Source organism: Bubalus bubalis, chromosome 6, assembly GCF_019923935.1.
Source record: "Bubalus bubalis isolate 160015118507 breed Murrah chromosome 6, NDDB_SH_1, whole genome shotgun sequence".
Lineage (NCBI taxonomy): Eukaryota > Metazoa > Chordata > Mammalia > Artiodactyla > Bovidae > Bubalus > Bubalus bubalis.
In genome coordinates, this window is record NC_059162.1 from 104,119,672 (window position 1) to 104,144,963 (window position 25,292).

Below are 25,292 nucleotides of genomic sequence, written 5' to 3' on the forward strand. Positions count from 1 at the left end.
AATGGTCATCTGAGTTAGATTCACCCATTCCAGTCCATTTTAGTTCACTGATTTCCTAAAATGTCAATGTTCACTCTTGCCATCTCCTGTTTGACTACTTCTAATTTCCCTTGAATCATGAACCTAAGATTCCAAGTTCCTATGTAATTTTGCTCTTTATAGCGTCAGACTTTACTTCCATCACGTCACATCCACAAATGGGTGTTGTTTTTGCTTTGGCTCCATCTCTTCATTCTTTCTGGAGTTATTTCTCCACTGATCTCCCATGGCATACTGGGCACCTGCCCACCTGGGGAGTTCATCTTTCAGTGTCCTATCTTTTTGCCTTTTCATACTGTTCATGGGGTTCTCAAGGCAAGAATACTGAAGTGGTTTGCCATTCTCTTCTCCAGTGGACTACATTTTGTCATAACTCTCCACCATGGCCATCTTGGGTGGGCCTACATAGCATGGCTCATAGTTTCGTTGAGTTAGACAAGGCTGTGGTCCATGTTGCCTGCTTCTGTTAGGTCCATACTATTTTTGTCCTTTATTGTGCCCATCTTTGCATGAAATTGTTTCCTTGGTATCGCTAATCTTCTTGAATAGATCTCTAGTCTTTCCCATTCTGTTGTTTTCCTCTATTTCTTTGCATTGTCACTTAGGAAGGCTTTCTTATCTCTCCCAGCTCTTCTTTGAAACACTGCATTCAGATGGATGTATCTTTCCTTTTCTCCTTTTCCTTTCATTTCTCTTCTTTTCTCAGCTATTTTTAGGGCCTCCTCAGACAACTATTTTGCCTTTTTGCATTTCTTCTTTTTGGGGATTGTTTTGATCGCCACCTCCTGTACAATGTCATGAACCTGTGTCCACAGTTCTTCAGGCACTCTATCAGATCTAATCCCTTGAATCTATTTGTCACTTCAGGTAGATCAGGGGTCAGCAAACTTGTTTTATAAAGGGCCAGATAGTAAATAATTTAGTCTTTTGGGCTTATACTGTTTCTGTCCCACTGCATCATGAATACTTTTTATTTCTTATTTATTGTAGTCAAACTCCAAATGGTTTTATTATTTATTTCTAAAAAAAAAATCTACAAAAAGAGAAATAAATAATAACAAATAAACAAGCAAAAACTTTTTTAGAACCTGTCAATACAATTTTATTCAAAGATAAAAAATATATTGACTTCTGTTAAGTCACTGTGGTTTTAGAAAATTAAAAATACAGTTTCAGTATGATACCATAATACCATCTATGAATGTTTTTTTTAAAAGAGAGGGAGTTTGGATCTAGTGCACAGTACTGGGTGGGCCTTCAAAACAGAATTGATGATGAATGAATGGGTGGAACTGTGAAGTCATACAGCTCCAGCTTCATCACTTGTTAGTTATATGGCCTTGGACAGAGCACCTCCCTCCCCACAGTGCTTCAGCATCTTTCTCTGCAAAACAGGTTTACTGAATAAGGATATTTACCTAGTGCTCACAGATGAGAAAACGGAGGCATGGGTGATTGACTGGTTTGTTCAGGGTCTTGTAGCTGGTCCACGGAGACCTCTGGGTACCCACCTGTAGGCTTGCTGTGAGGATTACATGAAATCAAGATTGTAAAGTTTCTGGCTCAAGAAATGTCCATTCCTTCCCATAAGCAGGCCAACTGGTGAGGCTGGGGGTCTTGAACAGGGAAACTGAGCACAGCAGGGTCTGCACCCCTGGGACTGGGACACGCTGACTGTGAGATGCTTGTACTGGTGCTTGGGGGGGGCGCCCCAGGTGGACTCTTTGGAGACCACCTTTCCCGGGGGACCGTTTCCCAAGGAGCCATGTCACCTCCATGGAGCCCAATCTGCGCTGGGACCAAATAGAGAATTTGCCTTTTCTCAGCAGCCTTTTGGCCGAGGGTGCAGCTTAAGCATTTCTAACACATCACAGCCTTAGCAGAGGGATGCAAAGCCCACATGAGGGAGAGCACGGTAAGAACAGCACTTGGCATAGGATGAACTGGCCCATGGGACAAGTTCCATCATGGTCAGCTGCTGTTGACCTTGTTGGGCTCGTCATCAGTATTTCTAGGAGCCAGGGCTGGGTATAGGAGGCTTTACCTCCTCCATAGGATATCTGATCAACCCAACTTTCCATCAAGGTAGGTATCCCCATTTTATAGATAAGGAAACTGAGGCAATATTAGGAAGTAAGTACATAACTAGTAGTAACAGAGTGAGTGAGGACTTGAATTTCAGTATCTGGCTCTAGAGCCCATATTCTTAACTATTATTAGTCATATTTACTGCTCTTCATAAGAGATTCCCTGGTGGTGCAGTGGTAAAGAATCCACCTGCCAATGCATGAGTCTCCAGTTTAACCCCTGGGTCAGAAAGATCCCCTGGAGGAGGAAATGGCAACCCACTCCAGTACTCTTGCCTGAAAAATCCCATGGACAGAGAAGCCTGGTGGCCTACAGTCCATGGGGTCGCAAAGAGTCGGACACGACTGAGCAGCTGAGCACACAGCACATGCACAGCCTGACATGCATTGGACATAAAACCTCTTGAACCAATCTCCTTCCTCCTGGTTTCATCTGGCCTAGGAACTCGGGGACCCTAGGTTCTCTGAGACCGGAACTCCAGCTCCCTTTGTGACTGACTTATCCATCCTGGAGGCACAGCTACCTACCTCTTTCCAGGGAGTATTTCATGCATTAAACCATCCAATAAATGTTTTTTAGGGATCTTCTCTGTGCCAGGCCTTGTTTGAGGTGCAGAGCATGCATCACGAATAATAATGATTATAGGACTTCCCTGGTGATACAGTAAGAATCCACCTGCCAATGCAGGGGACATGGGTTCGATCCTTGGTCTAAGAAGATTCTACATGCTGTGAGGCAGCTAAGCCCACATGCAACAACTACTGAAGCCCACGCACCTAGAGCCTGTGTCCTGCAACAAGAGAAGCCACTGCAGTGGGAAGCCTACGCACTGCAACTAGAGAGGAGCCCCCACTCACCACAACCAGAGAAAGCTCGTGCACAGCAAAAAGGCTCAGTGCCGTCATAAATAAATAACTAAATAATTTAAAATATTAAGATATAAATCTGTATAACATAAAAAGTATTAAAAAATATAATAGTGATTACAACTAACCCTTTCTATGTACCAGGTACTGTTCTAGATACTGCACATAAATTAGTTCATTTAACTGTTACAGTCCCGCAGGTAGCTGGAATGAGTTTTCCTTATGGATGAAGAAATCAAGGCACAGAGAGCTTAAGTGCTCTGTCCAGAGCTCTGTCCAGTGCTCTGTCCTTTAGCTCTGTCCACAGCTAATGAATGTCAGAGTCAGGATTTGAACCCAAGCCATCTGGGATCAGCACCCATACATTTAATTGCCCCTATACAGTTGTGGCTCTCATAGTCCCTGACTCACGGAACTTCTCATCTTTCTTTTCCAACAGTCATGTTAAAATAGCACCAAAATAACTTAATTCAGTTTCGTTTGCTGAGAAGCAAAGTGGGCAGTGAGAATGAGCGATTCCAGATTTGTAAAGTGCTTGACATCATGGGGCCAGTGGGAAGGAGTCAATGTCATGAATGGGACCCTGGTCTACTTTCCACCATGTCCTTGACGGTTATGTGCCCTTTGGCAAGTCTCATCACCTCTCTGAGTCTCCAGTTCTTTATTTACAAAATGGATTGTTCATACCTGTTCTAACTGCCTCCAAGCATTTCTGTGAAGACCAACTGGTGTGCCAGATGGAAGTAAGATTTAAAATAGGGGGAAAAGACACTGGGCAAGGATTTGTTATTGAACCAAATGAGATTTTGGTCAGTTTGATGAATGAATGGATGGCTGAAGGTCCTAGCAGACCTGCAGATTGGCTCCCCGGGTAACAAATGGCTCCCTTCAGGAGATCTGTTGGAAGTCTTCAGAGTCTCATCAGGGCTCTGTCCTCCTCTCTCCTTGACCATGTTCCATGCTCCTGGCCCTTGAGTTATCTTGCATCTGATTTTGTGTAAGCCTCCAAGACTGTTTTAGCAAACATTCATTAATGTCTGTTGGGAGAAAAGTCTTGTGCTAGACTCTGTGGGGAGACTGAGATGAATTTGGCATGGTCTCTGCTTGCAGGGGCTCAGAGGCTAGGAGGAGAAGTGTAATAATAACAGTAATAATGACCAGCAATTATTAAGCATTTACCAAATCCCAGATATTGTGTTGAGTTTTTATATGCATTTATATTGCAGCAATTCCATGAGTTACTAAAACTTGTCCCATTTTTACATGCAGAAACAGATTTAGACAGGTTAAGTACCTTACCCAGTTTCACACAGCTCTGAAATTATAGAGCAGCACATGACTTTGAGAAAGAAAATGTGCATACACATCTCTCTATTATAAGGTGGAGACTACAGTGTATCCTGCTGGAGGGGCAAGGGCAGGCCTCTTGGGGCTCAGCAAGAGACGGAAAGGATGATGTGATGGTGGCAGCGGTGGCGGTCTGACAATGAGGACGTTCACAACGATGGTGGTGATAATAAAGGCAATGATGATGATGAGGGTGATGGTCGATGATGATGCAAATCCTCTGGTGCCCATTTGTTGAGCTTCTGCTTTATGCCAGGCCCTGACCTGGGTGCTTTCTATCTCATTTCATCCTATTATGACTTTCCAGGGTCAGAGTGATCATCTCCACTTTACTCATAAGGACTTTGGGCTAGAGACAGGCCACGTGGCCTGCGAGGGCTCGCATCCAGTCTGTACTGGGTTTGAGCCTAAGCACCCCACCATGCAGAGCCACTGCTCTTTCCCCTACCTGGACCCCTAACCTGTGGCCCCGGAGCCAGGCATCCCAGAGATGCCCCTTAAATACCCATTGAACAAATATTGAATGAATGGATCCCCCAGGGGTCAAAGCCTTAAACATGGAAGACAGAAATAACTGTGTCGAGCGTGGATAACCGTTATTTAACTAGTCGTGGTGCTGTAATCCCTAAAAAACAAGTTAATTGCAAGGCATTATGTTCTTGTAGGGCTTTCCAGGTGGCGCCAGTGGTAAAAACCCACCTGCCAATGCAGGAGACGTAAGAGATGCAGGTTCGATCTCTGGGTTGGGAAGATCCCCTGGAGGATGACATGGCAACCCACTCCAATATTCTTGCCTGGAGAATCCCATGGACAGAGAAGCCTTGCAGGCTACAGTCCATAGGGTCTCAAAGAGTCGGACACGACTGGAACAACTTAGCACATTCCTGTAGCTTTTGTATCTTTTTCAAAGAAGAGATACTAAGGGCACCGTGGAGGGGTGGGGCGTTTTGAGGAATACTTTCACCTGAAAAGGAGTCCTCGTGCTAAAATTGATGGGAAGCATCCTGTGGTCCTGCGTGGAGTGTAAGGGCTTTGCCCAATGTCTAGCACAGGATCACTTGGAGAGGGGAGCCCACCAGGCTGGGGATTGGGAGCTGTGGCATTTGCACTGGGTGTACAAGTGACTTACGAGGCCTGAGCTGTCCCTTTCCACGACTGCTTCCATAAGACCTCACAGCAGCCGTAAGAGATTCCCCAAGTGGCTAGGGAATGCTGGCATGAATGAATGGATAATGGAAGAAAGAATGAATGAGTTACAACGATTGGTGCTCTGGGAGCCCGTGAGGGGAGGTTTTTCTCAAGGAGTGCTTGAAAGTGAGAGTTCCTCCACTGGGAAGCAGAAATAGAACACAGAAGCTCCAGCGGGGGCTGTTGACTCCAGACTTCCAGCTCTGGGAGTGGGGTCAGGAGGCTAGGATGGCACCCCCGGGGAGTCTGATCTTGACCCTGGGATGACCCTGTTGGAGAAGCGGTGGTGGCTGGAGCTCAGCTGTGAAGCTCTTCTCAGTGAGGCTGTGCTCACCATGTGGGGATGCATTTTTCAAACTCAAGTGCAAGTTGACAGATGGCGGTGGTATAATATTCTCACATTCTCTGCTTCCCACAGGCCTCCCTCCAGCACAACCCTGCAAGCTCTTAAAAAACTCTGACATATCTCGACCATGAGACCACGGCTGGCCCTTAGCAGGTAAGCTCCCCATCACTCCCTCCCACCATGGGACGTGGAGCCATTTCAGCACAACCCTAAGACCATGGGCATGTGTGTGGCCAGGAGGGAGATGGGGCTGCCTCCAGCCTTGGCAGGAGAATGGAGCCCCGCACTCTACCAAGACTTCAGGAAAACACTGCCAACTGTCCAGAGTCCTGCAGCTGGCATTTCTACCCATGGCAGCATATGGCGCTAGGAACGTGTCCTGGGAGAGGAGCCAGGGAACTGGTTCTGACACCATGTCAGCCTTCACTACTCAGGAAAATCTCAGATGGAACCTGCCTTTCTTTGTTTCTGTTTTTCTGTGTGAATGTGAGGGAATAGGATTCAGTGAATGGGGCAGGCCAGAAGTCAGCTCTTCCAGGCTCTGATCAAGGCCTTGGGCTGGGAGGAGGGACCACGGGCACAGCAGTTGTCTGCCACTGCCCTAGGGCTCACCTCCTATTTGATTGTTCCGTGGACCTCCCGTCCACGTGGAGCCTGGGTTGGGCTTCAGGTGTGCCCTGTGTATGCATGTGTGCTTTGGGGGCCAGGACCTGTGTCCCTTCCAGCAAACTGTGCTTGAAGTCAAATTCAAACATGGACAGTCACCAGCCTTGCATGGGCCCTGTCACAGCTGCATAGCACACCATGGTCACTGTAGACTGCAGTGCCCAGATGGGAAGGGCGAAGGCAGCCCACACATGCGGAGAGCATGGGCAGGCCCGCAGCAGAGTGTGGGTGTGAAGATCAAGCTGGGTGAAAGACTACAAAGGGTGGGAGAGCAGGTTAACCTAAGAGCAGGACCTTTCTTTGTGTGGGAGTGAGTGCAAGGCCAAAGCTTATCGGCTGATCTGCGAGGAAGCCCAGGAGAGCTGCCCAGGAGATGAGACCAGAGGGCACTGAGGCTCAGAGAAGAATAAAGCACATCATTGGTCTGAAAAAGCTTCCCACCTGAAGGAGGAGACAATGTGTAAATAGCCATGGTAGAGGAAACCTGTGAAGGCGGGAGGGGTCCATTCTGTCTGGGTTTGGTTGTGGGGGTGGTTCAGGGAGGACCATTGGAAGGCGAAACTTGAACTGGGCTTTGAAGGATGAATAGGAGTTCACCAGGCAAAATAGGAAGAAGGGCCTTCCAGACTAAGGAGACAATACATGCAAAGGTGGAATAACTGGGATTAGTAGGTGCAGAGAAAGAGTAGGGAGAAGTGAGCCTAGGAGAAGCAGTTGGGCCTTTGAATGCCAGATTAAGGAGCTTGGGTTGGTCCCTATATGATTGAGGAAGGAAAGCAGATGGTCAGTCTGGGGTGCCAGGAGAAGACTCTGGGCCCCAGGGAGAGGCTGAGAGCAGCAAGGAGATGCTTGTGTCAGAAACTTGAACATCAGCCATGGGAGGCCCAGCACAGGAGCCCCTCATTGAGCTGTCTGTGTCCCACTGGGGCCCTTCAGATCTCCTAGTGAAAAGCAGCCACAAGGCACCCTGGGGGCCTCTCTGGCGGAGGGCTGCTGGATTGCCATCAGAACCTCTCTTCCCAACCGACCCGGTTCCCCTCCTCCCCCGCCCCTGAAGAACGCTGGGCCGCCTCCCCCCAGACAGCAGCCCTGTAAGAATGCAGTTTTGGGGCTTCCTTGGTAGCCCAATGGTTCAGACTCCCTAATTCCAATCCAAGGGGTGCTGGCTCGATCCCTGGCTGGGGAACTAAGATCCCGTATGCCATGCAATGCAGCCCAAAATATAAAAAGCGAAAATTTTAAAAATGCAAAAAAAGAACTGTTTGTTTAAAAAAAGAATTCAGGGACTCCCCTGGCAGTCCATTGGTTAAGAATCTGCCTTGTAATGCAGGGGACGTGGATTTGATCCCCGGTCTAGGCAGTCAGATCCCACAGGCCGTGGGGCAACCAAGCCCACATCCCACACCTAGAGAGTCCATGTGCCAAAACAAAGAACCCCATGCAGCCAAATAAATGAATAAATATTTAAAAGAAAGGAAGAGAGAAAGAATGCAGTACTGTTCCTAAAGCCCTTCTTCCTCAGCCCTCCCCCCTCCACTACATACCCAGGTGGCTCCCGCCCTAGAGTCGTTTTAGTGTGGCGGGTAACACTCTGCAATTGTGTTGTTTTGCAGTTTCCTCTCTTGGCAGGACTCGAAACGCCTTCACATCTGTTGTCTCCTGGGAGAGACGGAAGAGTAGGCTCTGGGGGCCAGAGCACTGGACTCCAGCCCTGTCTTGTCACTCCCTCGGGGAGCAGTGTAACCGCCTGTGCCTGGGTGTCTTCATCTCCCACATACCCACCTCCTCGGGTGGTTCCAGAATCAGGGGCCGGAGCTCTGTGAAAGGCCAGCCCACTGCCCGTCACATGGGACACTTAACGTTCTGGGCTGCTCCCCCAGCTCCCATCCCAGCGATGAAGCAGGTGTCCTGGGAAGGCCTGTGGGTTTTCTTGGTTCAAGTGTGGCAGTTCTCACCTGTGCCTTCATGGGCAGTCAGACCAATGGACTAGATTTTCCTTTGAAAATTTAGGTTGGCAGAACTTTCCTGACACCTCCTCTGTTCCAGGCACTGGCAGACACTGGGGGCTCCGACGGGAATAAGATGGTCCCTTCTCCAGAAGGGGTGTGTAAACAAATAACAACACCCTGTAAGAAAGGGAAAGCGCTGTGGGAGAGGGGGCGTGGAAGGATCAGTAGGAGTTCGTCAGATCAGAAGGACTGTGAAAGGCAAAAAGTGCGCTCTAGGCAAGAGGACCAGTAGGTAGAAAGGCATCGCCATGGGAAATATCCCGATTGGTGGAGCATCCGTGTTGGTGTTTAGGATGACCTGCCCTGCAGAGCTCCCCAGCTCCCCAACACAGAGAAGCATTCTAGGAAGCCTGGTACCTGCTCCCGTGTCAGCTCAGGAGGGTCGGATCCAGGGCAGGCTTCACAGTTTGAAGAACATCAGTGAGCTCTGAGATATGGCCAGATGTGCCTCCTCTAGGACCCAGGCAGCGAGGAGCTTCTGAGACTTTTCTTGGTTGGAGTTGAGGCCATGTGTTACTCACTGACTTGACAGTAGCCCTGGAGACACTGTTGCTGTGTTTGTGCCAGGGCCTGGGATGGAGAGGAATGAATATGGTCCCTGCACCACATACAGGAATATGAGGATGAACAGTCCTCAAGGCCCGTATCACATCGCTACTGATGCTCTACTGGGCTGTAGAGGAGGGGCAGCTAGAAGGCAGGAGCAGGGGCCATCATGAGGAGGGAATCTGAGAAATATGCTAATAAGAAGAAGAAAAATTATAATAATGAATGATTATTGAGCACTTGCTATGTGCCAGGCACTGCTCTAAGAATATTTTTAAGAGCTAATCCAAATTTATTTTTTATATTAATTTATTTTAATTGGAGAATAATTACTTTACAATATCGTGATGGTTTTTGCCATACATTGACATGAATCAGCCATGGGTGCACATGTCCCCCCATCCTGAGCCCCCCTCCCACCTCCCTCCCCACCCCATCCCACTGGCTTGTCCCAGAGCACCAGCTCTGAGTGCCCTGCTTCATGCATCGAACTTGCTCTGGTCATTTATTTTACATATGGTAATCTACACGTTTCAGTGCTGTTCTCTCAAATCATCCCACCCTCGCCTTCTCCCGAAGAGTCCAAAAGTCTGTTCTTTACATCTGTGTCTCCTTTGCTGCCTTGCATATAGAATTGTCATTACCATCTTTCTAAATTCCATATACATGCGTTAATATACAGTATTGGTGCTTCTCTTTCTGACTTACTTCACTCTGTATAATAGGCCCTAAGAATTTTATATAGATTTACACTCTACCTACACAACAGTGCTGTGAGGCAGGCATTTATCATCCTCTTTTACAGACGAGGAGAACTGATGCAGAGAGGCCGAGTGACTGTCTTGGGCACACACAGCTGGGAAGTGGCTGAGTCAGGCTGAACCTGGGCAGTCTGACCTCAGAGCCCTCACTTGAATGACCTGGTGCAGCCTGAACACTAAGCCTTCTCTAAGAACTCGGCACCGCCAGGGCTGGGACTGTGTCTTGCTCTAATGCATAGTGTCAGTGTTGGTCACTCAGTTGTGTCCGACTCTTTGCCCCATGGACGGTAGCCCGCCAGCATCCCCTGTCCATGAAATCCTCCAGGCAAGAATACTGGAGTGGGTTGCCATTTCCAGTAGGCACTCAGCAGGGATGTGTCGAGCCCTGAAAGAGCAGGGGCAGTAATTAGAGACAGGGACAGGCGCTGCAGACAGACGTTGTAGCTGGAGCAGAAGCCTCAGATACCAGCACGTGAAGTGGCGTCAAGGTATTTCCAGAGCTGGAACACTGGAAAGCTGGAGGGGGCCAGTGAAGGAATGCAGAGCTTGAGAGTCAGCTTCCCTGGCTGACTCTTCCTGTTCCAAAGACCTGGCACCTGCCTGCCTTCGCCTGCAAACCTTCCCCACCCAACCTGACCCACATGGAGAAAGGGGGCACCGTGGCTTTGTGTCCCACACCACTCTGTGCACTTGTTCCTTCAAAGGCTCCCAGAGGCTGGGGAGGCCTGCACCACCCAAAGGTCTCAGGAAAGACAGTCAAAACATGTTCCTGTGTGGGATGGCTTACTGAATGCTTGAGGCTTCAGGGAGCTAGTGGTTTTTCTTTTTCTTTTTTTTTGCTTTTTAATTTTTATTGGAGGCTAGTTACTTTACAATGTTCTGTTGCTTTCTGCTGTACAGCAAAGTGAATCAACTATATGTATACATATATCCCCTCTTTTTGGACCCTAAATCCTTCCCATTTAGGTCACCACAGAGCACTGAGTAGAGTTCCCTATGCTATACAGTAGGTCCTCGTTAGTTATCTATTTTATACATAGCAGTGTATATAGGTCAATCCCAACCCCCCAATTCATCCCGCCGTCCCCCTTTGCCCCCTTAGCATCCATTCATTTGTTCTCTACTTCTGTGTCTCTTTTTTTGCTTTGCAAATATGTTTATCTGTGTCATTTTTCTAGATTCCACATAGTTGTGTTAATATTCCATATTTATTTTTCTCTTTCTGACTTACTTCAATCTGTGTGATAGGCTCTGGGTCCATCCACATCTTGGCAAATGGCGTAATGCCATTCCTTTATATGGCTGAGTAGTATTCCATTGTATATATGGACCACATCTTCCTCTAATGATGGACATAAAGCTTGTTTCCATGTCCTTACCGATCAGAATGGCCATCAACAATAAATCTGCAAACAATAAATGCTGGAGGGGGTGTGGAGAAAGGGGAACCCTCTTACACTGTTGGTGAGAATGTAGATTGGTTCAGTCACTATGGAGAACAGTGTGGAGATTCTTTTAAAAACTAAAAATATGGAGAAACAGGCATAGAGAATAGACTTATGGACATGGGTAGATGGGAGGAGAGGGAAGAGAGAGGTATGGAAAGAGTAACATGGAAACTTACATTACCATATGTAAAAGAGATAGCCAACAGGAATTTGCTGTATGGCTCAGGAAACTCAAACAGGGGCTCTGTATTAATCTAGAGGGATGGGATGGGGTGGGGGATGGGATGGGGTGGGAGATGGGAGGGAGGTTCAAAAGGGAGGGGATATATATGTATACCTATATTGCTGATTCATGTCGAGGTTTGACAGAAAACAAAAAAATTCTGTAAAGCAATTATCCTTCAATAAAAAAAAATTTTTAAGAAAAACTAAAATAGAGCTACCATATGACCCAGCAATCCTAATCCTGGGAGGAAATCATAATTCCAAAAGACGCATGCACCCCAGCGTTCATTGCAGCGCTACTTACAATAGGGAGCCAGTGTTTTCCACAGGCCCTTCCCTCCAACTCCCTGGGCTCTGGAGAGGAAAGCAGGGCTGGGACTTTGCTCTGTGGCTTCCTAGCTGGGTGCTGTGGGGTGATCAATTCTGTGCCTCAGTTTCTATCTCCACAAAGTGGGAGTAAAAACAACAACAGAATTAAAGTGGGCAAGATTTGGGGAAACTCCTGTCAGAATGAAGATCCGTGAAAAGTAGTTTCTCAGCATCCTGCTTTGCTTCTGAGACCTCAGTTTCTTCCATAAAAGGAAGACTTGGACAATGTTTCTCTTTAATGCCAGTCAGGCTTGATATTCTGGAATTCAAAGCGATGAACATCAGTGGACTGCAGCCACGTATGTGCTATATGACTGTGTGTGTGTGTGTGTGTGTGTTAGTCACTCAATCATGTCTAACTCTTTGCGAGCCATAGACTGTAGCCCACCAGGTTCCTCTGTCCATGGGATTCTCCAGGCAAGAATACTAGAGTGAGTTTCCATGCCCTTCTCCAGGGTACCTTCCTGACCCAGGGATTGAACCCGGGTCTCCTTCATTACAGGCAGATTCTTTATAGTCTGAGCCACCAGGGAGTTTATATGACTATAAATGTATACAATTTAATCACTTTTATAAATTTAAGATATATGCAAAATTATATTTAATATAAACATATAATGGATGACATCTTTGGTTGTGTTTTCTTCTTTAAAAAAAAACTTTATGTATGTATGTATGTATTTATTTTGGCTGCACTGATCCTTCGCTGCTGCGCGCGGGCTCTCTCTAGTTGTGACAAGTGGGGGCTGCTCTAGTTGTGATGTGTGGGCTTCTCATTGCAGAGGCTCCTCTTGCTGCACAGCATGAGCTCCAGGGTGCACAGGCTTCAGTGGTTGCCCTGCATGTGGAATCTTCCTGGATCAGGGATCAAACCTGTGTCCCCTGCATTGGCAGGTGGGTTCTTCACCACTGGACCACCAGGGTAGTCCAGTTGTGTTTTCTTCTGATTGAAAAATTAGTATGTATTTGTTGAACATGTTTTGGAAAGTACAGGAAGAGAAAAAAATTCAGCCACTATTCCATATTTGATACTGCCTCTTGGATATTTAGTAATTCCTCTCCCACCTTTTTTTCCTATGAATGTACACAGATTTAAAAAAAAAAAAATGTTTGGGGTTGTACTCTGCATCCTATTTTTCAACTCAAGCCGAGCTGTGGAACCAGGACTCTGGGCAGGACTATCGTCCCCATGCCCGAGAGGAAGCGGAGGCCGATGCTGCCACAGCTGTTCTGTGCCCGCTCCCCGGCTCCTGCCCGGGTGGCTGGCTGCAGGCATCTGACCTTCGGATGTTCTGTGTCTCTGGTGGGTGCGCATTTTTACACTAATTTTAGCCTAGCCTCTCAGGCCCACTGGCCTTAGGGGCAGCGCATAATGGATGCCTTATGTAGACAGCTGCCAACGGTGCAGGAGGAAGCGTCCCACCTTAAAATGTTCCTCCTCGCCGGCCAGTCTTCTGCTCTTGGAGAACAAGCCGGCTCCCTGTTCCTTCTCTCACCAGGAAGGGGCCGATGTTGACGTTCCCAGCCCAGCAGGCCGGACCTGGTGGGCAGGTGGCCCACCGAACACATGAATGATTGCTTCTCTGGACAGGGCCACGTTTTCACAGGACAGGCTTGAGTTTGAGCTGAAACAGCTGAGAGAGAGACTTCTCAAGAAATGGATGGGTGGTGAGTTTGCAGCAGGGTATCTTAAACATCTGTGGGCATGTAGAGAGAACCTTCCAGACCCTCACGTTACTGTTTGACCTTTGTCAAATGTGTACAAACATACAGTGTCCTCTGACATCCCATTTTGTCCTGATGGCAGCCCTGTGTATGAGGTAAGAGAATTCCCATTTTACAGGCAAAGGAACTGAGGTTGAGATGGGGAAGTAATTTTGCTCACAGTAATCCAGCGTGTCAGCGGCATGAACTTGACCATGAACCGTAAGCCCAGGGTTCTTTCCATTCCCAGGCACCATATGGGTCACCGGTTCATCTGGGTTCATATCCATCTGCTCTATGTTCTCTTAGGTTTGGTATTATTTTTGCAAAATGGAGATGCTTTAATTTTCACCTTAAAAACTATACATGTTTATTGCAAATAAAGATCAAGTGTAGGGGCATATACAAAAATCCAACTTTCTTTAAGACATTACCAAAATATAAAATAATATATAAATATAAAATAATGCCACTCTCTAAAGTTTTGTTGGAAAATATAATTGTTTTAATTTAAAATAGGTAATTTATGTTAAGAAATACACACACACATATATATGCATATATATATACACACACACACATATATACATACATACACACACACACACACACACACCTGGTTGGTGTGTTTCTGAAGCACAAACCTGTTTGTGGGAGGCTCTTGCTTCAAAACATGGGACAGCTCCCTTTGTCCACAAGGTGAAGTCCACATGCCATAGCCTGACATCTAACCTTCACATCTTGGTACCTGCTGAATCGTCTCCCCACTTTCTCACCATCTAGGCTCCCCCAGCACTCAGATATCTCTACCGCGACACCAAGGTGGGGCTAGAAACTTTCCGCACACTCTGCTTCCTGAGCAGAATGGAGCCACAAAGGAGGAAGCCAGTGGCTTACTCATCTCCACGTCCCTGGGGCCCACATGGGGTCAGACACAGTGCCAAGACAGTTGAATGTATCGATCCCCAACCCACAGTCCTTCATAAGAAACTGGAGCTTTGATCCAGGCTTAGAAGTAAGCTGAGACTGGCCCAGCAGCTGCCAGCCCCATAAGGAAGTGGCTGCTTGGCCGGACTCCCAGGAGGGGCCTGCAGGGCCAAGTCGAGAAACACCAACCCTGGGCAGACTGGGAGGAGGAAAACGGAAGGGCGTCCCCAGATGTGTGCTGGAGACCAGCCCCTTCCCCCATGGCAAACCTTCCACCTCCACCCCAGGTCCCCTCCCCAGTCTCAGCGTGACAGCATGGCCAGTGTAACACATCCCCAGCCTGGACACTGGCTCTTAGACTGGAGTTCAATGCTCTTCAGGCACAGCCCATAGGCATCACTGCTGCTCTGGAGGAAGAAAATTCTTGAGGGACTATCTTGGCCAGTGAAGGCAGGATCCTCTCTCTCTGACGCCATGTGGGACTCTTCTCTGGGCCCCTTAGCCTCTCAGACTCTGGGCTCTGGACATTATTGTGGGAGAGGCCAGGCCCTTAGAGTTCCACAGCTTCAGCTCCTGCCAGTCTTGTCAAGTTACTAGATCAGGGCTCCATCTCTCTGAGCCTCAGTTTCTCCATCCACAAAATGGGACTAGTGATACCAACCTTTTGGAAGTTTTGTATCTTCCAGGAAAGTGCAAGCAGGCACTTCATGAATGCCTGTTCTCCTCCTTCTGGAAAGTCCGCAAGGCCTTGAGAGTCTCCCTGAGAAGTGCCTAGGCTTCTCGGCAAGGGTGGAAGTCTCTGGGGAGAGGTGCTGGGGCAGGCTGCACTTGACACATCACCCTAGCAGCCACCACTTCTCTGATTCTGGCGTGGTCTCAGGAATTTAGCTTAAGACAAAGCTTTTGTTTTCTAATGAAAGTCTATGGCAAAGTAGAGTTGTTGTTTTTTTTTTTTTTTTGGATAGAAAATCTACTTCACTTTCAGTTTTCTAGGAATATGTCTTTCCTTCATTTGTTTTTTTAAAAATAATTTTATTTATATTTGGCTGCATGGGGTCTTCATTGCTTTGTGTGGGCTTTTCTCTAGTTGGGGTGAGTGGGGGCTACTCTCTAGTTGCCATGTGCAGGCTTCTCTTTTCGGGGGCTTCTCTTTACGGGGGCTTCTCTTTTTGGGGGCTTCTCTTTACAGGGGCTTCTCATTACGGTGGCTTCTCTTTATGGGGCTTCTCTTTCCAGGGGCTTCTCTTTCCGGGAGCTTCCCTTTCCAGGGGCTTCCCTTTCCGGGGGCTTCTCTTTCTGGGGGCTTCTCTTGTTGCAGAGCAAACGCTCTAGATGCACGATGGTTGCAGTGCACAGGCTCAGTAGTTGCGACGTGTGGGCTTAGTTGCTCTCCAGCATACAGAATCTTCCCAGCCCAGGGATCAAACTGGTGTCCCCTGCACTGGCAGGTAGACTCCTATCCACTGCAGCACCAGGGGAGTCCTCATTCACTTATTGATTCATTCAGTTATTCATTCTGCAAATATCTCAATGGCCTTGACCATCTACCAACATATGGTGAGAGGTGCACAAACAGACCACGCAGGGACCCTGCCTTCCAAGAGCCCACTGTCTCACTAGTAATTGTCATTTAGGGTGAAAATGTAAGAGTGACATGGAAGTGTTGGGGGAGAGAGTGATTGCTTCCTGCAGGGTTGGCTAGAACAGAAGGTGGCATCAGAATGAGCCAGCTGGGAAAAGCATAGGGAAAAGACTCCAGTCTCCAAAGATACCAAATTCCAAGAATAAACTTGGGAAGGCATTGTGAATTAGTCTATAAGTTAAATGAAACTCCAATTCCAATTCCAATAAAGTGTTTCCATTAAATTATTATAAAGTATATCTGGAAAGATAAACTTGGAATAATAGCCTAGAAAAAAATCAGTGTTGGTAAAGGAATAGGCTTGTGGATCAGTGAACAAGAACAGAGCACCCAAAAGTAGATGTAAGTGAGCATGGTGTTTAAAATTGGAGACAAAAAGGCAAATGACTCCTAACATACTATAAGACAGCAAGTCAGCTATTTTAGGAGAAAAATAAAAGAATAAAACTAGATCCAAATCTCAGTTCTTGCATCAAAGTACTTCCAGGCTAAAGAAAAAGCATGAAACCAGAAAGGTATTAGAAGAAAAACAGTGAGGGAATAGTTATACCCTGTTGGGATGGAGAATGCCTCCTTAAGTAGAAAACTAAATCCAGAAATCATGAAATAAAATATCAATAATTAAAGACCCATGGCAAAAAAAAAAAAAAAAATCCCACAGTAATCGGGGTTAAGGAATAATAATGAACTAAGAAAAGTATGTATGATGGGTGAACATGTGTATGATGGGTAAAGGGTTAGTAGCACTAAGACAGAAGAGCTCATAAATCAGGTAAAGACATATCAGTAGAAAAATGGGCAGAGGATATGGATAAGCAGTTTGCAAAAGACAAAACACAGGGTGTGGCAAGCATATGAAGGGTAGCTACCTGTAGTCAAAGGATGTGCATTAAAGAATCAAGATGCACTTCTAGTTGCCTATTTCAAAGTGTGAGAATACCTAGGGAAGTGAGGAGTGGGACACAGGGGTGCTGGAGGACTGTTGGTGGATTGTGAATTGAATTTAACAATATGTATCAACATTTTCAAATGTGCACAGCCTTCAACTCATCAGCCCCCTTCTAAACAGATATCCTAAGGAAACAGTCCAAAAGTGCCTGGAATCGTGCATATAAGAAGGAAGCAGAGCATACTGGTTAAGAAAGAGGCATCAGAGGTCAGAGAGACCTGGTTTTAAGCCCTGTGATCCTGTAAAGTTACTTAACTTTTCTAAGCATCAGATCCCTTATCTGTAAAGTGGTTATAATAATAATATCACCTTCATAGGCTTGTTGTGAGATAATATTCAATGAGATAACACTTATAAAAACCATAGATATAATTTATATATGTGTATGTAAATTTATATGTATGCTGATAAGTCACGTCAGTCGTGTCCAACTCTGTGCGACCCCATAGACGGCAGCCCACCAGGCTCCGCCGTCCCTGGGATTCTCCAGGCAAGAACACTGGAGTGGGTTGCCATTTCCTTCTCCAATGAATGAAAGTGAAAAGTGAAAGTGAAGTCGCTCAGTCGTATCAGACTCTTAGCGAGCCCATGGACTGCAGCCTACCAGGCTCCTCTGTCCATGAGATTCTTCAGGCAAGAGTACTGGAGTGGGGTGCCATCGCCTTCTCCAATTTATATGTATACTTATTATAAATAAAATTCAATGACATAATACTTATAAAACTCATAGCAGAGTGCTGGGTAAGCACTGAATACCCGAGTGCATACCAGAGTAAGCACTGAATAAATGTTGACTATTTTATTATTACCAATAAGACTGTTTATCATAGTGTTGTTTATAATAGTGAATAATCAGAAGCAATCAATTCGTCCATCAGTAGGTTAATAAGTAAAAGAATGGCTATGGAAATGCAGCCATCTAGAGACCTGTATGTATTTATGGGTCCAGAAAGCTGCTTTTCACATAATAGGATATAGTCTTTAAATTTTATTTATTTATTTATTTTTGGCTATGCTGGGTGTTCATTGATGCATGCAGCCCTTCGCTAGTTGATTTGGGTGGGGGCTACTCTCTGTTGCAGTGCGTGGGCTTCTCACTGGGGTGGCTTCTCTTGTTATCGAGCACAGGCTCTAGAGCACACAGGCTTCGATTGTTGCGGTGTGTGGGCTCAGTAGTTGCATCTCGAGGGCTTAGTTGCCCTGCAGCATGTGGAATCTTCCCAGACCAGGAATCGAACCTGTGTCCCCTGCATTGGCAGGCTGATTCTTAACCACTGGATCACCAGGGATGTCCTGATTACTATTTTTTTTTTTTTAGATTGTCAAAATTATGTGGAAAGTATGGTCCAAATGGTATACATCTGTGTATCTAGAAAAGTTCTCTTGATTCTTGTTATTCACAGTTGTTAAGTTCTATAAAGGTCCACAGACACTGACTCAGTGAGCACTGAACCATCGCGCCTAGGGGAAATATAACATTAGGTGCCTGGGAGCCTCTGGACATTTTTGTCAACCTGTCAATACGTAACTTTGTTTTATGTGTGTTTCTATCAAATACACTTTATTTAATATATATTTTTGAACTCTCTCTCTATATATATAAATATTAAGACATTGAACTCATGGCGAATAGCCCTTGCCTGGAAGAAGCTTATCTAACACACGTGTTGTCTCTGTAAGGCACGTCACAGTGAGATCACTGACAAAAAGCACAAAAATGGCACTAAATAGACTGTGAAAGGGACACTTGTTGACACAGGGGAGCTGAAACAGGCAGTGTCGCCTTTTCGACCTCCGCTGGGAACATGCGCGTGGAGAGGCTCAAATCGTTTGCTCCGTGTGCGTCTGCAAACACGCAAAGGCACTGTGAGTGTTGATTTCGAGATTAAATCACCTTTAGAGAGTCAGTGAATTTGCAAATGCAGAGTCCTTGAATAATGACAGTCAACTGTATCTAAAAAAGTTAGTCATGTTTTAAGAAAATATTTATTAATTTATTTGGCTGTGTCAGGTCTTAGGTGCGGCATGTGGGATCTTTTGTTTCAGCACGGGGGAATCTTTTGTTGCGGTACTCAGGCTTTATCTAGTTGTGGCAAGTGGTTTAGTTGCCCTGAGGAATGTAGATCTTAGTTCCCCTATCAGGGATCAAACCGGAGTCCCCTACATTGGAAGGTGGATCCTCAATCACTGGACCACCAGTCATGTTAATGATAGTTATCTGCGGGTCAGCGTGAAAGGTAGTTTCCCTCTTTCTTCCTTGTACTTATAACGCTTCAACTTTTATGGTAGACATGTGTAAGTAAAATCAGGCAAAGCAGTAAACTTATTTTTATTTTGGAAAGAAAACCTCTTCCCTGATGGCTTTCCATTGTCAAGATAAAAGCCAGATTCGGTAGAATAATAAAAGCAGCTAATAGTTTTAGATGTTTCTTACCAAGCACCCCACAGACTTCTAAGCCCTTTACATATATTAATTCATGTACCTCTCACCAAAAGAGATAGGTACTATTATTATCCTCATTTTAAGGTGAGAAAACTGAAGCAAAGAGAGGCGGGTAACATGCCCAAGGTCAGAGCTAGTGAGAAGCAGAGTTCAGATCAGAACCCAGGCAGTCTGGTTCCAGAATCCACGCTTTCAACCAAAATTCTGAGCATCTGCTCAGTGCCTAGCCTGGCTCTGGGTTGCATAGATGCCCAGGACAATCTGACCAAGGGACTTCCAGTCTGGATTGATGGCAGCAACAGGGGTGTAACAGCGCCATAGGCTCATAAGGGAGCCTTCCTGGCCCAGCCTGGGGCTCAGAGAAAGTGGCATGCTTTAGCTTAGCACTCCATGCCCCCACAGTCTGGCTCCCCTTTCTTTCTCACCTTCTTACAGGCACACCCTCCCTCCCAACAGGGCATCCCACCCCGAGCCATATCCATCCATCCCCCTCTCTCTCAAGCCATCAGGAAGAACCGAGGGCTCCTTCTTCAGGTCACCCCTCTATTTAGGAACCACAAGGCCGTCATCCCCGCTCACCTGTCGATCTACCCCCTCAAATGAACTTGTCTTATTTCATCTATCCATAAAAGTGTGTTAAAGGAATAAATGAACAAATATAGGCCAACTGGATTGTAACACAGTTGTGGTTGAAGGCTGCCAAGGCTCTGGAGGACTCTGGAAGGCTGAGCTGTCTGGCCTGGAGCCTCTGTGACCGCAGGATCGGGAGGCAGAGCTGACAGGGCTGCTAGACCAACATTAGCCCAGGTGTTGTTTCTGTGGCTTCTGAAAAACCCCCACCCCAGTGGGGAAGACTAAGAAAGGTCCCATTCAGCTCCTCTTGGCATTTCCAAGGGAAAGGATGGGGTTTGGATTGGCTGGGCTGGGCACATCTTTTCTAAAATAGCTTCATGCATATTCAACTGCTCCCTGAAATAGTCGGGTGGCTATTTTAAGCGGCTTCTACTCAGATGCCCACACATAATGGCATCTACCTTGAGCGTGTAAACCAGCAAAAAGCAAAGAAAAGGGTATGAGAGGACAATGCTGGGACGCCTTTGATGGATTCCTACCACTCCTCCCCCACCCCTTGGTGTGTTTTCCTCTCAGGGACTCGCTTGCATGAAATTGAAAGTCATGGTTACTATGACAACTGACTGGAGGAGTTTTCCCATCCAGTGACCTCACCCACTGGATCTCAGAAGGCACAACTACACCAGAACGGCCATCACTTAAGGCACAATAACCTAAGTCCATAACAGAAGTCCATCAGTTTCCTCCTAAGAGAATCCCTTAGTGCCTATTTCCTCGTGGTTTGCACACAGTTCTAACAAGTTCCCAGCAGAATGGAAGTGGAGGCAGTGGGAGGGCAGGGGGTTGAGATTACAATCGACAACCCAGCTCTTAGGGTAAAGAGAAAACAACTCTACAAAGGACACATTTATTAACAAATATGTACTGAAGCATCAGTGTGTACCCTGTGCTGTGTGCTGGGGAAATAAAGATAAATAAGACACAGGTCACGGGATGAACAGGTAAACAGTTGTGTTTATCTAAGCTCTACCTTTGTTTCCCCTGAAAAAGTTTCAAAAAAGAGGTTGGAAATGCATTGTTAGAAGCGCTGAGTTCAGAAATACAGTGTCCCAGGTGCCACGGTTGAGGTAAGGACCCTGGATTTGCAAAGGAAGGAAACAGATCTTCTGAGGAGGTTGGGAAGGTGAGGCTTGCACAGAGGGATGGGAGCTCTTGGAAGGCAAGCAGGTGGTGGCCTCTGTGTGAGGTGGCAGCCACAGCACATGCAAAGGAAGAGAGCTGGGAAACAGCGGGTTTGTTTGGGGACTTCCCAGCTTCAGGTGGCCAGAGCCTGGTGCTGAGCAGTGGGGTGGGGTGGGGGGAAGAGAAGGGCAGAGAGGGAGACCTATGAGAGAAGAAGTGGGGGGCCCCTCAAAGCCTTGTCTCTGGGGCCTTGGAGACTCTGCTCTAGCAAAAGAACTCTCTGGGGCTACTGCATGTTTGGGCAGAGATCCCTACTCACTCCAGTCACATCTGAAGGTCTCCCTCTGTCATAATATAGTACAGTGATTGGAAGAAAATGAGATTATGTTAAAAGCCTCACAGGGAGAGATGCAGCTATTAAGAATGAGTTGAAAGTTCATTCCAGCATTTTAGAACATATATCAGAAAAATAAAATGAAGAGGGAGGCTGGAAGCCTGGGTCCCAGCAGGAGGGTGATGATGGGGAAGGACTGACTTGGGGCTCCAGGTCTCAGCTGGCTCAGCTGTATGTCAGGAAGAAGAAATGGCTTACCTATACGTGTCTGAATTTATGCTTACCCTGTTGCCCCGTAGTTACCCAGAAAAGATTCTTCTTTGTGTAGGGCACCCTGGGAATGGCAGGAAAGTGTGTGATACCTTTGAGAAAGATGGTCACTCAGAAGGGCTGGACGAGAGTGATAGATAAAATTTAAGGAAAAGAGTCCATGCTGCAGTCCATGGGGTTGCAAAGAGTCAGACGACACAACTTAGCGACTGAACAACAACAAGGAAATGAGGTGCTCTCTCTGGAGGACACCTATCCAGTAAAAATTGGCCACATGCTATTAATACATCTCGGTTGGCCTCTTTGAAGCCTACAGGAACCATCAGCAAGAATCCAGGTGTCCAGAGGTGCTGCGTGTCTGTCCTTGTCCTGCCTTACATCCCCCCAAGCGCATGCCACTCCTTTATTCTTCACTTGTTCTTTCATTGCATCATTCGTTCATTCCCTTGGCACTACAGACAGAAATTGTCAGCATAGACATTAGTTTCATTGCTGAATTTTCAGGGATCTGTGAAAGCCCTGAAGTTAAAAGAGAATGAATGTATATTCTGTGTTCATTTTCTGAAGAGACAGCGCATAGCTTTCAGCAGATTCTCAAAGGGGCAGGTGACTCACAAAAGGTTAAGGAAGCACTGATAGAGATGGGAATTGTTTCCTTTTAGAACAGTTGATTTCACCTTTTGGTAAACAAACAGGGCAAGGAAGTACTACATGAAATTCCTAGTTCTGTGCCGAGATGTCTCAGATGATTCAGTGACAGTGGGGACTCCGCCAGTGTCCCCGGCGTCACTGGGCACCCAGCGTGTGTGCTTACTGAAGCCGAACCAGGCCCAGAGGCCTTCCAAGCACTGAAGGAGAGCAGAATCCCCTGTTAAGGCTTCTCTCTGTTTCTCTCTCTTTCCAACCACAGTGTCTCTGCAAGGCCCCTTTCCAGCCCACGTTTGGCAGAACGAGTGGAGGTCCTCCTGGTTTGGGTCGATTTAGAAAGCTGGAAGAACGTGAGAAAGGAGAAAGCCTATGACCTGGAGTGGTAGAGGTCTGAGTATTGAATAAGGCTTTGAAGGGAAGGTGTGGCAGAAAGGTATTGATCAGTTATAAGAGTCAGGCTGTGTCGACCTGGAAAGCCGCCAGTGGCTTCCTGTCTCTGAGTAAAAGCCAGAGGTCTTATAAATGCCTCCACAGGCCCAGTGATGCAGCCACCAATAACTTCTAACACCCCATATCCTCTGGCCCCTATACTGTTCTTCAAACTGGCCTCACGGCCTTTGTACTTGCTGTTCCCTCTGCTGGGAAAAGTGTACCCAGGGTTCACTCCCTCATTTCCTTCAGGGCTTTACTGAAATGTACAGAAGTCTTGGTAAAGACATCTCTGGCCCCTATTTAAAGGGGCCATGCCTCCTGCCGCCCCCATCCTATTCCCTGCTTTCTTTGTCTTAATGCACTCACGTGCCATTGTCTGTATATTACTTCTGGTGCCAGGAACAGCACTTGGCCTATGCATGCATGCTAAGGCGCTTCAGCCCTGTCTGACTCTTTGCTACCCCATGAACTGTAGCCCACTAGGCTCCTCTGTCCATGGGATTCTCCAGGCAAGAATACTGGAGTGGATTGCCATGCCCTCCTCCAGGGGAGCTTCCTGACCCAGGGATCAAACCTGCATCTCCTCCTCCTGCATTGGCAAGCGGGTTCTTTACCACTAGCGCCACCTGGAAAGCCCACCTGACCCATCGTAGATGCTAAATTAATGTTTGTGGAATGACTAAATTGATGCTTACTGTGCTCTGAGCTAGTTGTTTGAACATCCTATCATCTCATACTGGTCCTGTAGGAACTCTGCAGGGAGGGTTTGAGTCTCCCTCTTCCCAGGTGAAAACCAGAGACTCATAGAAGCTTGGAACCACTTCCTGGCTCTGGGGTCTAAGAAACTCCTGCTGTCTGCTTGTTCTCCCCATCCCCCACCCCTGGAAGCCTTTGATACCGCTTTTCCCAGGGTTCCTTGAGTCAGACAAGAGGCGGGGTCTGTGCATGGTAGTCACTAGTTAAAAGGCCACAGCAAACTCTCACAGTCCAGCTGTATGCAGGTCAGACAGTGTTTGGTATGTCCTAGAAGTGGCCAGTCATTCTTCTCAGGAGCAAAGTAAAAGAGAAAAGAAAACTTTATAGGGCTTTTGATGAATCCCTACTCCTTGTTGTTTAATTGCTAACTCGTGACTGACTCTTTTGTGATCCCGTGGGCTGTAGCCCACCAGGCTCCTCTGTCCATGGGATTCTCCAGGCAAGAATACTGGAATGGGTTGCCATTTCCTTCTCCGGGTATCTTCCTGACCCAGGGACTGAACCTGCGTCTCCTGCATTGGCAAGCAGATCCTTTACCACTAAGCCATCAGGGAAGCCCCTGCTCCTTCTTGCCACCCCACAATGGATCTTCATTATCAGCTCACTTTTCTGCAAAAGATTACTTAAACAAGGACTTTGCTCTTTGAAAATATAGCCCAGAACCCAAAAGTAAGCCCAGAATGTGTCAAGATAGATATATATATAAACCAGCTCTTTTGATAGTAGTGGAACCTATCAGTATCTGTTTTATTCATCATTCTGATACATGCCCAGCCTGTGGGAGTTGGGGGTATGGGAAGATGGTGAAATAGGACACAGGCTGCGTGGATAAAGGGAGAACCGCACCACCAACCCCCACAGGCACTCTGTGCTGGTCTTTGAGAATTATAAATATGACACAGAATGAACCTTCAAGGGACTTGCAATCCAGCAAGAGAAACAGATGGAAAACAATTAAGCTTAAGTGTATTTATTTATTCAAATCCTCCCTTTGCTTCAACAAGAATTCTAGGTTGAAATAGGACATATGGTATGATAATATGCTGCAGTTGAGGTGGGGATGGGGGCTCACAAAGAAGGGGATGCTATCTTCTCCCTGGGGAGTCAGGGGATCTTAGAGGTGGTGGTGACGGTCTGCTTGGTGACCCAGCAGGTGGCCCATGTGGCTGGAGCTTGGGGGCAGACTGTCCTCCATCCAACATCCAAGGCCTGTGCTGTGAGCTGGTTCTGCCCCTTGGGGAACTTCTAGTCCAGTGAAGCAGAGAGACTTGTGATGTATTTACAGTCTGTTCCTCCTTGTTCTCGGAGGCCTGTTCTCAGCATATGGAAAGCCCCCAGGCTAAAGAAGCTGTGGCATTTTCTGTTGGTGACCAAGATAGACTCTCCTCGAGGCTTGGTCTTCCTGAACCCCCAGCTTCAGGCTGCACTGATCACAGTTCCAGTAGTTTTTCTGATTGCAGGAATAACACTGTGAGTTCAGACAGCATGGTTTGCAAGCTTGGGGCATCTCATTTCCTCCTGTGTGAAGAGGGCC

At 46.8% G+C, this 25,292-nt stretch overlaps 1 protein-coding gene across 6 annotated transcripts in view; it reads left to right on the forward strand.

The window, feature by feature from the left end:
• The window catches only part of HIVEP3 (HIVEP zinc finger 3), a 561,080-nt gene that overhangs the window by 372,099 nt on the left and 163,689 nt on the right, over positions 1–25,292 (forward strand). For all 6 annotated transcript variants that reach the window (XM_044945171.2, XM_006050940.4, XM_044945170.2 and 3 more), the window contains one exon: positions 5,947–6,027. The gene's annotated coding sequence lies outside the window, so the exon portion shown is untranslated. The remainder of the gene's footprint in view (positions 1–5,946; positions 6,028–25,292) is intronic.